At 53.6% G+C, this 15336-nt stretch overlaps 1 pseudogene; it reads left to right on the top strand.

Annotated features, from left to right (window-relative positions):
• LOC124025667 overlaps positions 1-14742 on the top strand; it is a 59596-nt pseudogene extending 44854 nt beyond the window's left edge.
• Positions 14743-15336: the final 594 nt, after the last annotated feature.

The following is a 15336-nucleotide window of genomic DNA, read 5'->3' as shown; positions in this document are numbered from 1 at the left end:
CACACCACTACCATCACACTCCACTACCATCACACCACTACCATCACACTCCACCACCATCACACCACCACCACCACACCACTACTATCACACCTCCACCATCACACCACCACCATCACACCACTACTATCACACCTCCACCATCACACCACCACCATCACACCACTACCATCACACCACTACCATCACACCTCCACCATCACACCTCCACCATCACACCATCACACCACTACCATCACACCACCACCATCACACCATCACACCACCACCACCACACCACTACCATCACACAACCACCACCATCACACCACCACCATCACACCACTACCATCACACCATCACACCACCACCATCACACCATCACACCACCACCACCACACCACTACCATCACACCATCACACAACCACCACCATCACACCACTACCATCACACCATCACACAACCACCACCATCACACCACCACCATCACACCACCACCATCACACCACTACCATCACACCACTACCATCACACCACTACCATCACACTCCACTACCATCACACCACTACCATCACACTCCACCACCATTACACCACTACCATCACACTCCACCATCACACCACTACCATCACACCACCACCATCACACCACCACCATCACACTACACCACTACCATCACACCACCACCATCACACTACACCACCATCACACTACACCACCACCACACCACCACCATCACACCACCACCATCACACCACCACCATCACACCACTACCATCACACCACCACCATCACACCACCACCATCACACCACTACCATCACACCACTACCATCACACCACTACCATCACACCATCACCATCACACCACTACCATCACACCACTACCATCACACCATCACACCACTACCATCACACCACTACCATCACACCACTACCATCACACCACTACCATCACACCATCACCATCACACCACTACCATCACACCACTACCATCACACCATCACACCATCACACCACTACCATCACACCACTACCATCACACCATCACCATCACACCACTACCATCACACCATCACACCACTACCATCACACCACCACACCACTACCATCACACCATCACACAACCACCACCATCACACCACTACCATCACACCACTACCATCACACCACTACCATCACACCACTACCATCACACCACTACCATCACACCATCACCATCACACCACTACCATCACACCACCACCATCCCACCACCACTACCATCACACCATCACACAACCACCACCATCACACCACTACCATCACACCACTACCATCACACCACCACCATCACACCACCACCATCACACCACTACCATCACACCATCACCATCACACCACTACCATCATACCACTACCATCACACCATCACACCACTACCATCACACCACCACCATCCCACCACCACACCACTACCATCACACCATCACACAACCACCACCATCACACCACTACCATCACACCACTACCATCACACCACTACCATCACACCACTACCATCACACTCCACCACCATCACACCTCCACCATCACACCACTACCATCACACCACTACCATCACACCACTACCATCACACCACTACCATCACACTCCACTACCATCACACCACTACCATCACATCACCACCATCACACTCCACTACCATCACACTACCATCACACCACCACCATCACACCACTACCATCACATCATCACACCACCACCATCACACTCCACTACCATCACACCACTACCATCACACCACTACCATCACACCTCTACCATCACACCACCACCATCACATCTCTACCATCACACCACCACCATCACACCACTACCATCACACCACCACCATCACACCACTACCATCACACCACTACCATCACACCACCACCATCACACCACTACCACCACAAACCACCACCATCACACCACTACCATCACACCACTACCATCACACCACTACCATCACACCACTACCATCACACCACCACCATCACACCACCACCATCACACCACTACCATCACACCACTACCATCACACCACTACCATCACACCACTACCATCACACCACTACCATCACACCACTACCATCACACCACTACCATCACATCACACCACTACCATCACACCACTACCATCACACCACTACCATCACACCACTACCATCACACCACTACCATCACACCACTACCATCACACCACTACCATCACACCACTACCATCACACCACACCACCACACCATCACAATCCACCACCATCACACTCCACCACCATCACACCACTACCACCACACCACTACCATCACACCACTCCACTACCATCACACCTCCACCATCACACCACTACCATCACACACCACTACCATCACACACCACTACCATCACACACCACTACCATCACACTCCACTACCATCACATCACCACCATCACACTCCACTACCATCACACCACCACTACCATCACACCACTACCATCACCACCACCACACCACCACCACCACACCTCTACCATCACACCACCACCACCACACCTGTACCATCACACCACTACCATCACACCTCTACCATCACACCACTACCATCACACCACCACCATCACACCACTACCATCACACCACCACCATCACACCACTACCATCACACCACTACCATCACACCACTACCATCACACCACTACCATCACACCACTACCATCACACCACCACCATCACACCACCACCATCACACCACCACCATCACACCACCACCATCACACCACTACCATCACACCACTACCATCACACCACTACCATCACACCACCACCATCACATCACCAACATCACACTCCACTACCATCACACCACTACTACCACCACTACCACCACATCATCACACCACCACCATCACACCACTACCATCACACCACTACCATCACACCACTACCATCACACCTCTACCATCACACCACTACCATCACACCACTACCATCACACCACTACCATCACACCACTACCATCACACTCCACTACCATCACACTCCACCACCATCACACCACTACCATCACACCACCACACCACCACCACCACACCTGTACCACCACACCTGTACCATCACACCACCACCACCACACCTGTACCATCACACCACTACCATCACACCACTACCATCACACCACTACCATCACATCACTACCATCACACCACTACCATCACATCACCACCATCACACCACTACCATCACATCACCACCATCACACACCACTACCATCACATCACCACCATCACACTCCACTACCATCACACCACCACTACCATCACACCACTACCATCACATCATCACCATCACACCTCTACCATCACACCACCACCATCACACCACTACCATCACACCACCACCATCACACCACCACCACTACCATCACACCACTACCATCACACCACTACCATCACACCACCACCATCACACCACTACCATCACACCACCACCATCCCACCACCACACCACCACCATCCCACCACCACACAACCACCACCATCACACCACTACCATCACACCACTACCATCACACCACTACCATCACACCACTACCATCACACCACCACCATCACACCACTACCATCACACCTCCACCATCACACCTCCACCATCACACCTCCACCATCACACCTCCACCATCACACCACCACCATCACACCACTACCATCACACCACTACCATCACACCACACCACTACCATCACACCACTACCATCACACCACCACCATCACACCACACCACTACCATCACACCACTACCATCACACCACTACCATCACATCACACCACTACCATCACATCACACCACTACCATCACACCACACCACTACCATCACACCACTACCATCACACCATCACCATCACACCACTACCATCACACCACCACCATCACACCACACCACTACCATCACACCACTACCATCACACCACCACCATCACACCACCACCATCACACCACTACCATCACACCACTATCATCACACCTCCACCATCACACCTCCACCATCACACCTCCACCATCACACCTCCACCATCACACCTCCACCATCACACCACTACCATCATACTCCACTACCATCACACCTCCACCATCACACCACTACCATCACACCACTACCATCACACCACCACCACTATCACACCACTACCATCACACCACTACCATCACACCACTACCATCACACCACTACCATCACACCACTACCATCCCACCACCACACCACCACCATCCCACCACCACACAACCACCACCATCACACCACTACCATCACACCACTACCATCACACCACCACCATCACACCACTACCATCACACCACTACCATCACACCACTACCATCACACCACCACCATCACACCACCACCATCACACCACCACCATCACACCACTACCATCACACCTCCACACCACCACCATCCCACCACCACACAACCACCACCATCACACCACTACCATCACACCACTACCATCACACCACTACCATCACACCACACCACTACCATCACACCACTACCATCACACCACCACCATCACACCACACCACTACCATCACACCACTACCATCACACCACTACCATCACATCACACCACTACCATCACATCACACCACTACCATCACACCACACCACTACCATCACACCACACCACTACCATCACACCACTACCATCACATCACACCACTACCATCACACCACACCACTACCATCACACCACCACCATCACACCACACCACTACCATCACACCACTACCATCACACCACCACCATCACACCACCACCATCACACCACTACCATCACACCACTACCATCACACCTCCACCATCACACCTCCACCATCACACCTCCACCATCACACCTCCACCATCACACCACTACCATCACTCCACTACCATCACACCTCCACCATCACACCACTACCATCACACCACTACCATCACACCACTACCATCACACTCCACTACCATCACACCACTACCATCACACCTCCACCATCACACCTCCACCATCACACCTCCACCATCACACCTCCACCATCACACCTCCACCATCACACCTCCACCATCACACCACTACCATCACATCACCACCATCACACTCCACTACCATCACACCACTACCATCACACTCCACTACCATCACACCACACCACTACCATCACACCACACCACTACCATCACATCACCACCATCACACTCCACTACCATCACACCTCCACCATCACACCACTACCATCACACCACTACCATCACATCACCACCATCACACCACTACCATCACATCACCACCATCACACTCCACTACCATCACACCACCACTACCATCACACCACTACCATCACACCTCTACCATCACACCACCACCATCACACCACTACCATCACACCACCACCATCACACCACCACCACTACCATCACACCACTACCATCACACCACTACCATCACACCACTACCATCACACCACCACCATCCCACCACCACACCACTACCATCACACCATCACACAACCACCACCATCACACCACTACCATCACACCACTACCATCACACCACTACCATCACACCACCACCATCACACCACTACCATCACACCACTACCATCACACTACTACCACCACAAACCACCACCATCACACCACTACCATCACACCACTACCATCACACCACTACCATCACACCACCACCATCACACCACTACCATCACACCACCACCATCACACCACCACCATCACACCACCACCATCACACCACAGCACTACCATCACACCACCACCATCACACCACTACCATCACACCACTACCATCACATCACACCACTACCACCACACCACCACCATCACACCACTACCATCACACCACTACCATCACAATCCACCACCATCACACTCCACCACCATCACACCTCCACCATCACACCACTACCATCACACCACTACCATCACACCACTACCATTACACTCCACTACCATTACACTCCACTACCATTACACTCCACTACCATTACACTCCACTACCATCACACTCCACTACCATCACACCACACCACTACCATCACACCACACCACTACCATCACACCACTACCATCACATCACACCACTACCATCACACCACACCACTACCATCACACCACCACCATCACACCACACCACTACCATCACACCACTACCATCACACCACTACCATCACACCACCACCATCACACCACTACCATCACACCACTACCATCACACCTCCACCATCACACCTCCACCATCACACCTCCACCATCACACCACTACCATCACACCACTACCATCACACCACTACCATCATACTCCACTACCATCACACCTCCACCATCACACCACTACCATCACACCACTACCATCACACTCCACTACCATCACACTCCACTACCATCACACCACTACCATCACACCACTACCATCACACTCCACTACCATCACACCACCACCATCACACCTCCACCATCACACCTCCACCATCACACCTCCACCATCACACCTCCACCATCACACCTCCACCATCACACCTCCACCATCACACCTCCACCATCACACCACTACCATCACATCACCACCATCACACTCCACTACCATCACACCACTACCATCACACTCCACTACCATCACACCACACCACTACCATCACACCACACCACTACTATCACACACCACTACCATCACACTCCACTACCATCACACCTCCACCATCACACCACTACCATCACACCACTACCATCACATCACCACCATCACACCACTACCATCACATCACCACCATCACACTCCACTACCATCACACCACCACTACCATCACACCACTACCATCACACCTCTACCATCACACCACCACCATCACACCACTACCATCACACCACTACCATCACACCACCACCATCACACCACCACCACTACCATCACACCACTACCATCACACCACTACCATCACACCACTACCATCACACCACTACCATCACACCACTACCATCACACCACCACCATCCCACCACCACACCACTACCATCACACCATCACACAACCACCACCATCACACCACTACCATCACACCACTACCATCACACCACTACCATCACACCACCACCATCACACCACTACCATCACACCACTACCATCACACTACTACCACCACAAACCACCACCATCACACCACTACCATCACACCACTACCATCACACCACTACCATCACACCACCACCATCACACCACTACCATCACACCACCACCATCACACCACCACCATCACACCACCACCATCACACCACCACCATCACACCACAGCACTACCATCACACCACTACCATCACATCACACCACTACCATCACATCACACCACTACCACCACACCACCACCATCACACCACACCACCATCACACCACACCACTACCATCACACCACTACCATCACACTCCACCACCATCACACCTCCACCATCACACCACTACCATCACACCACTACCATCACACCACTACCATTACACTCCACTACCATTACACTCCACTACCATTACACTCCACTACCATCACACTCCACTACCATCACACCACACCACTACCATCACAATCCACCACCATCACACTCCACCACCATCACACCTCCACCATCACACCTCCACCATCACACCTCCACCATCACACCACTACCATCACACCACTACCATTACACTCCACTACCATCACACTCCACTACCATCACACCACACCACTACCATCACACCACACCACTACCATCACACCACACCACTACCATCACACCACTACCATCACACCACTACCATCACACCACTACCATCACACCACTACCATCACACCACTACCATACCACACCACTACCATCACACCACACCACTACCACCACACCACACCACACCACTACCATCACACCACACCACTACCATCACACCACTACCATCACACCACTACCATCACACCACCACTACCATCACACCACCACTACCATCACACCACACCACTACCATCACACCACACCACTACCATCACACCACTACCATCACACCATTACCATCACACCACTACCATCACACCATCACCATCACACCACTACCATCACACCACTACCATCACACCACCACCATCACATCACCACCATCACACTCCACTACCATCACACCACCACTACCACCACACCACCACCATCACACCACCACCATCACACCACTACCACCACATCATCACACCACCACCATCACACTCCACTACCATCACACCACCACCATCACACCTCTACCATCACACCACTACCATCACACCACTACCATCACACCACCACCATCACACCACTACCATCACACCTCCACCATCACACCACTACCATCACACCACCACCATCACCATCACACCACCACCATCACACCATCACCATCACACCTCTACCATCACACCACTACCATCACACCTCTACCATCACACCACACCACTACCATCACACCACTACCATCACACCACCACACCACTACCATCACACCACCACCACCTTGCTGACCGTTGGGTACGAGGTCCTTACTGTGGAATACAGCTTTAACCTTTAACCCCAGACCTACTCTTCCTGTACAGTACCTCAGGTCTTCTGATGTGGCTTTTCTACTGAGACGAGAGGACAGACATAATCACAGAGTTAGAGAGTGAGGGAGAGAGAGTGAGGGAGAGAGAGTGAGGGAGAGAGAGTGAGGGAGAGAGAGTGAGGGAGAGAGAGTGAGGGAGAGAGAGTGAGGGAGAGAGAGTGAGGGAGAGAGAGTGAGGGAGCGAGAGTTTGAGGGAGCGAGAGTTTGAGGGAGCGAGAGTTTGAGGGAGCGAGAGTTTGAGGGAGCGAGAGTTTGAGGGAGCGAGAGTTTGAGGGAGCGAGAGTTTGAGGGAGCGAGAGTTTGAGGGAGCGAGAGTGAGAGTTAGGGAGAGAGCGAGAGACTTGTCAGGGAACTGGGACAGAAGGAGGGAGGAATGATCTCACTATTGAAAGGGATTTTCCCTCTTCCACAACTCTGTCTTTCCCTGAAGTGTTTCAATGACATCATCACTGCTAACGCCTGGTGTGTGTGTGTGTGTGTGTGTGTGTGTGTGTGTGTGTGTGTGTGTGTGTGTGTGTGTGTGTGTGTGTGTGTGTGTGTGTGTGTGTGTGTGTGTGTGTGTGTGTGTGTGTGTGTGTGTGTGTGTGTGTGTGTGTGTGTGTGTGTGTGTGTGTGTGTGTGTGTGTGTGTTAATACTGCCCTGTTCTAAATGTGTGGTTCTCACCGATCTGTGTCTGTTATCTAATCTCTCTCCTTTTTCGCTCTCCTCTTCTCTCCCCTCCTCCTCCCCTCTTGTCTCCCTCCAGGTGTGGGACATAGTGGGGACAGAGTTGAAGCTGAAGAAGGAGTTAACGGGATTGAACCACTGGGTTCGTGCTCTGGTGGCCTCTCAGAACCACCTCTACAGTGGATCATACCAGACCATCAAGGTAGGAGGACAGGAAGTGTGTGTGTGTGTGTGTGTGTGTCATCATAGTTAAAGCATGGGGATGTGTGTGTGTGTGTCATAGTTAAAGCATGGGGATGTGTGGTTGTACTTGGCAGTTACAGTTACTAAATATAGAAACACAGGAACTCGCGGGGACTGTTCTCCTCTGCTGCCTCACTGTTCTGGGTGGAGGGAGAGAGAGAGGGGGAGAGAGGGGGGAGAGAGGGAGAGACGTAGGGTGTGACTGACTGTTTTCCTCTGGTGCCTCACTGTTCTGGGTGGAGAGGGGAGGAGAGAGGGGGAGGGAGGAGAGGGAGGAGAGAGGGGGAGGGAGGGGAGAGGGAGAGAGACGTAGGGTGTGACTGACTGTTTTCCTCTGGTGCCTCACTGTTCTGGGTGGAGGGAGAGAGAGAGGGAGAGAGAGAGGGGGAGAGAGAGGGGGAAGGAGAGACACTAATGAAGACTCAGGGGAGGGAGAGAGACAGAGGGGTGGAAACAAGAGAGAGGGAGATGGAGGTGTTGTGTTCATGAGGGTCTGTCTTCAAGTCTGTCTGTCTGTAAAACATGTGTGGAGGCCAGACAATACTGGCAACTTTCTCTCACATCTTTCTTTGTACCTCTTCTCCTCTCTCTTCTCTTCCTCTCTTCTCCATCCCTCTCTTCTCCTCTCCATCCCTCTCTTCTCCTCTCTTCTCCATCCCTCTCTTCTCCATCCCTCTCTTCTCCATCCCTCTCTTCTCCTCTCCATCCCTCTCTTCTCCTCTCCATCCCTCTCTTCTCCTCTCTTCTCCATCCCTCTCTTCTCCATCCCTCTCTTCTCCATCCCTCTCTTCTCTTCCTCTCTTCTCCTCTCTTCTCTCTTCCTCTCTTCTCTTCCTCTCTTCCTCTCTTCTCTTCCTCTCTTCCTCTCTTCCTCTCTTCTCTTCCTCTCTTCCTCTCTTCTCTTCCTCTCTTCCTCTCTTCCTCTCTTCTCTTCCTCTCTTCCTCTCTTCCTCTCTTCTCTTCCTCTCTTCTCTTCCTCTTCTCCTCTCTCTTCTCCATCCCTCTCTTCTCTTCCTCTCTTCTCCATCCCTCTCTTCTCCATCCCTCTCTTCTCCATCCCTCTCTTCTCCATCCCTCTCTTCTCCATCCCTCTCTTCTCCATCCTCTCTTCTCCATCCCTCTCTTCTCCATCCTTCTCTTCTCCTCTTCTTCTCTTCCTCTTCTCCTATCTTCTCTTCCTCTTCTCCTATCTTCTCTTCCTCTTCTCCTCTCTTCTCTTCCTCTTCTCTTCCTCTTCTCCTCTCTTCTCTTCCTCTTCTCCTCTCTTCTCTTCCTCTTCTCCTATCTTCTCTCCTCTCTCTTCTTCTCCTCTCTTCTCCATCCCTCTCTTCTCCATCCCTCTCTTCTCTCCATCCTCTCTTCTCCATCCCTCTCTTCTCCATCCCTCTCTTCTCCTCTCTTCTCCTCTCTTCTCTTCCTCTCTTCTCCATCCCTCTCTTCTCCATCCCTCTCTTCTCTCTTCTCCATCCCTCTCTTCTCCATCCCTCTCTTCTCCCTCTCTTCTCCTCTCTTCTCTTCCTCTCTTCTCCATCCCTCTCTTCTCCATCCCTCTCTTCTCTCTTCTCCATCCCTCTCTTCTCCATCCCTCTCTTCTCTCTTCTCCTCTCTTCTCTTCCTCTCTTCTCCATCCCTCTCTTGCTCTCACACCTCTGTCCCTCCCCCTTTCTCTCCTTTCCCATCTCTCCACCACATCATGGCATGTTTTGGAGGAGCTCTCTGATTGGTGGAGCATGTGAACATTCCACCATTGCTATGGGGATGGAAGTTGATGACTTACAGCTGTGGTTTCTGTCTTTCTACAGCTGATAAGAGAATCTTTATTTGTGTTCTCTGGCTTCAGAACAGTGAATAATAATTCTAGACTTAATAAAACTCTCCTCTCTCCTCTCCTCCTCCTCCTCCTCCTCCTCCTCCTCCTCTCCTCCTCCTCCTCTCTCCTCCTCCTCCTCCTCTCTCCTCCTCCTCCTCCTCCCCCTCCTCCTCTCTCCTCCCCCTTACTCTCCTCTCTCCTCCTCCTCTCTCCTCCTCCTCCTCCTCTCTCCTCTCTCCTCTCCCTCCTCCCCTCTCTCCTCCCCCTTACTCTCCTCCTCCTCTCTCCTCCTCCTCTCTCCTCCCCCTTACTCTCCTCTCTCCTCCCCCTTACTCTCCTCTCTCCTCCCCCTTACTCTCCTCTCTCCTCCCCATCCTCCTCTCTCCCTTCTCTCCTCTCTCCTCCTCCTCTCTCCTCCCCTCTCCTCCTCCTCTCTCCTCCCCCTTACTCTCCTCTCTCCTCCCCCTTACTCTCCTCTCTCCTCCCCTTACTCTCCTCTCTCCTCCCCCCTCCTCCTCTCTCCTCCCCCTTACTCTCCTCTCTCCTCCCCCTTACTCTCCTCTCTCCTCCCCCTTACTCTCCTCTCTCCTCCCCCTTACTCTCCTCTCTCCTCCCCCTTACTCTCCTCTCTCCTCCCCCTCTCTCCCCTTCCTCCCCCTTACTCTCCTCCTCCTCCCCCTCCTCCTCTCTCCTCCCCCTTACTCTCCTCCCTCCTCCTCTCCTCTCCCCTCCCCCTCCCCCTCTCTCCTCCTCCTCTCTCCTCCCCCTCCTCCTCTCTCCTCCCCCTTACTCTCCTCTCTCCTCCCCCTTACTCTCCTCTCTCCTCCCCTTACTCTCCTCTCTCCTCCCCCTTACTCTCCTCTCTCCTCCCCCTTGCTCTCCTCTCTCCTCCCCCTTACTCTCCTCTCTCTCCTCCCCCCCTTACTCTCCTCTCTCCTCCCCTTACTCTCTCTCTCCTCCCCTACTCTCCTCTCTCCTCCCCCTACTCTCCTCTCTCCTCCCCCTTACTCTCCTCTCTCCTCCCCCTTGCTCTCCTCTCTCCTCCCCCTTGCTCTCCTCTCTCCTCCCCCTCCTCCTCTCTCCTCTCTCCTCCCCTCCTCCTCTCTCCTCTCCTACCCTCCTCTCTCCTCTCCTCTCTCCCTCTCCTCTCTCCTCCTCTCTCCTCTCTCCTCCCTCCTCTCTCTCCCCTCCCCCCTCCCTCTCTCCTCCTCCTCCTCCCCCTCCCCTCCTCCTCTCTCCTCCCCCTCCCTCTCCTCCCCCTCCTCCTCTCTCCTCCCCCTCCTCTCCCCTCCCCCTCCTCTCTCCTCCCCCTCCTCCTCTCTCCTCCCCCTCCTCCTCTCCTCCTCCCTCCTCCTCTCCTCCCCCCCTCCTCTCTCCTCCCTCTCCCTCTCTCCTCCCCCTCTCCTCTCTCCTCCCTCTCCTCTCTCCTCCCCTCTCTCTCCTCCCCCTCCTCTCTCCTCCCCTCCTCTCTCCTCCCTCCTCCTCTCTCCTCCTCCCCCCTCCTCCTCTCTCCTCCCCTCCCCCTCTCTCCTCCCTCCCCTCTCCTCCCCCCCTCCCTCCTCTCTCCTCCCTCCCCCTCCTCCTCTCCCCTCCCCCTCCTCCTCTCCCCTCCTCCCTCTCCTCCCTCTCTCCTCCCCTCTCCTCCTCTCTCCTCCCTCTCCTCCTCTCCTCCTCCCCTCTCCTCCTCCCCTCCTCCTCTCCCCTCCCTCCTCTCCCTCCCCTCTCTCTCCTCCCTCTCCTCTCCCTCCCCCTCCCTCTCCTCCTCTCCTCCCCCTCCTCCTCTCTCCTCCCTCTCCCCCTCCTCCTCTCTCCTCCCTCTCCCTCTCCTCCTCTCTCCTCCCTCCTCCTCTCTCCTCCCTCTCCCCCTCCTCCTCCTCCCTCTCCTCCCTCCTCCCTCTCCTCCTCCTCCCCCCCTCCTCCTCTCTCCTCCCTTTCCTCTCTCCTCCCCCTCCTCTCTCTCCCCCCTCCTCCTCCTCCCTCCCCCCTCCTCCTCTCTCCTCCCTTTCCTCCTCTCCTCCCCTCTCTCCTCCCCCCTCCTCCCCTCTCCTCCTCTCTCCTCCCTCTCCCCCCTCCCTCTCTCCTCCCTCTCCTCCTCCTCTCTCCCCCCTCCTCCTCTCTCCTCCCCTCCTCCTCTCTCCTCCCCCTCCTCTCTCCTCCCCCTCCTCCCTCTCTCCCCCCCCTCCTCCTCTCTCCTCCCTCTCCTCTCCCCGGTCATCAGATCTGGGACATCCGTTCCCTGGACTGTGTTCATGTCCTCCAGACCAGTGGGGGCAGTGTCTATTCCATCGCTGTCACCAACCATCACATCGTCTGTGGCACCTACGAGAACCTTATACACGTAAGACACACACATATACAGAGATACATATGTCCTCAAGGGGACATGATTTATACTGTCCTCAAGGGGACATGATTTATACTGTCCTCAAGGGGACATGATTTAGACTGTCCTCAAGGGGACATGATTTAGACTGTCCTCAAGGGGACATGATTTAGACTGTCCTCAAGGGGACATGATTTAGACTGTCCTCAAGGGGACATGATTTAGACTGTCCTCAAGGGGACATGATTTAGACCGTCCTCAAGGGGACATGATTTAGACCGTCCTCAAGGGGACATGATTTAGACTGTCCTCAAGGGGACATGATTTAGACTGTCCTCAAGGGGACATGATTTAGACTGTCCTCAAGGGGACATGATTTAGACTGTCCTCAAGGGGACATGATTTAGACTGTCCTCAAGGGGACATGATTTAGACTGTCCTCAAGGGGACATGATTTAGACTGTCCTCAAGGGGACAGGATTTAGACTGTCCTCAAGGGGACATGATTTAGACTGTCCTCAAGGGGACATGATTTAGACTGTCCTCAAGGGGACATGATTTAGACTGTCCTCAAGGGGACAGGATTTAGACTGTCCCTCAAGGGGACAGGATTTAGACCGTCCTCAAGGGGACAGGATTTAGACCGTCCTCAAGGGGACAGGATTTAGACCGTCCTCAAGGGGACAGGATTTAGACCGTCCTCAGGGGGGGGACCGTCCTCAGGGGGGATTTAGACCGTCCTCAAGGGGACAGGATTTAGACCGTCCTCAAGGGGACAGGATTTAGACCGTCCTCAAGGGGACATGATTTAGACCGTCCTCAAGGGGACATGATTTAGACCGTCCTCAAGGGGACATGATTTAGACTGTCCTCAAGGGGACGTGATTTAGACTGTCCTCAAGGGAACAGTGTTTTTAATGTGGATCCCTGATGTGTTCTCTAGGTCTGGGATATAGAGTCCAAGGAGCAGGTCCGGACCCTAACGGGTCATGTGGGGACAGTGTACGCTCTAGCAGTCATCTCTACACCAGACCAGACCAAGGTGTTCAGCGCCTCCTATGACCGCTCACTCAGGGTAAGTCTGTCTCTTGCCGTCTGTCTCTCTGGCCGTCTGTCTCTCTGGCCGTCTGTCTCTCTGGCCGTCTGTCTCTCTGACCGTCTGTCTCTGACCGTCTGTCTCTCTGACCGTCTGTCTCTGACCGTCTGTCTCTGACCGTCTGTCTCTGGCCGTCTGTCTCTCTGACCGTCTGTCTCTCTGGCCGTCTGTCTCTCTGGCCGTCTGTCTCTCTGAGCGTCTGTCTCTCTGGCCGTCTGTCTCTCTGGCCGTCTGTCTCTCTGAGCGTCTGTCTCTCTGACCGTCTGTCTCTCTGGCCGTCTGTCTCTCTGAGCGTCTGTCTCTCTGAGCGTCTGTCTCTCTGAGCGTCTGTCTCTCTGAGCGTCTGTCTCTCTGAGCAGTTCTGTCTCTCTGAGCCTGTCTCTCTGTTGCGTCTGTCCTTTATTCTGAGTTACCGTCTGTCTCTCTGAGCGTCTGTCACTATGTTGGTGGTTCCTTAGCAGTTTGTTGGTGTTTCCTTTATTCTGGTAGTTACCTGGTGGCCCAACGCCTTATTAAAACACTATGTTGGTGTTTCATTTATTCTGGCAGTTACCTGGTGTTGGTCAAGCCTTA

The sequence above is a fragment of the Oncorhynchus gorbuscha genome, unplaced genomic scaffold (assembly GCF_021184085.1).
Source record: "Oncorhynchus gorbuscha isolate QuinsamMale2020 ecotype Even-year unplaced genomic scaffold, OgorEven_v1.0 Un_scaffold_2334, whole genome shotgun sequence".
Lineage (NCBI taxonomy): Eukaryota > Metazoa > Chordata > Actinopteri > Salmoniformes > Salmonidae > Oncorhynchus > Oncorhynchus gorbuscha.
Note: the sequence above shows the minus strand (reverse complement) of the source record. Positions and strands in the feature narration are given on the sequence as shown.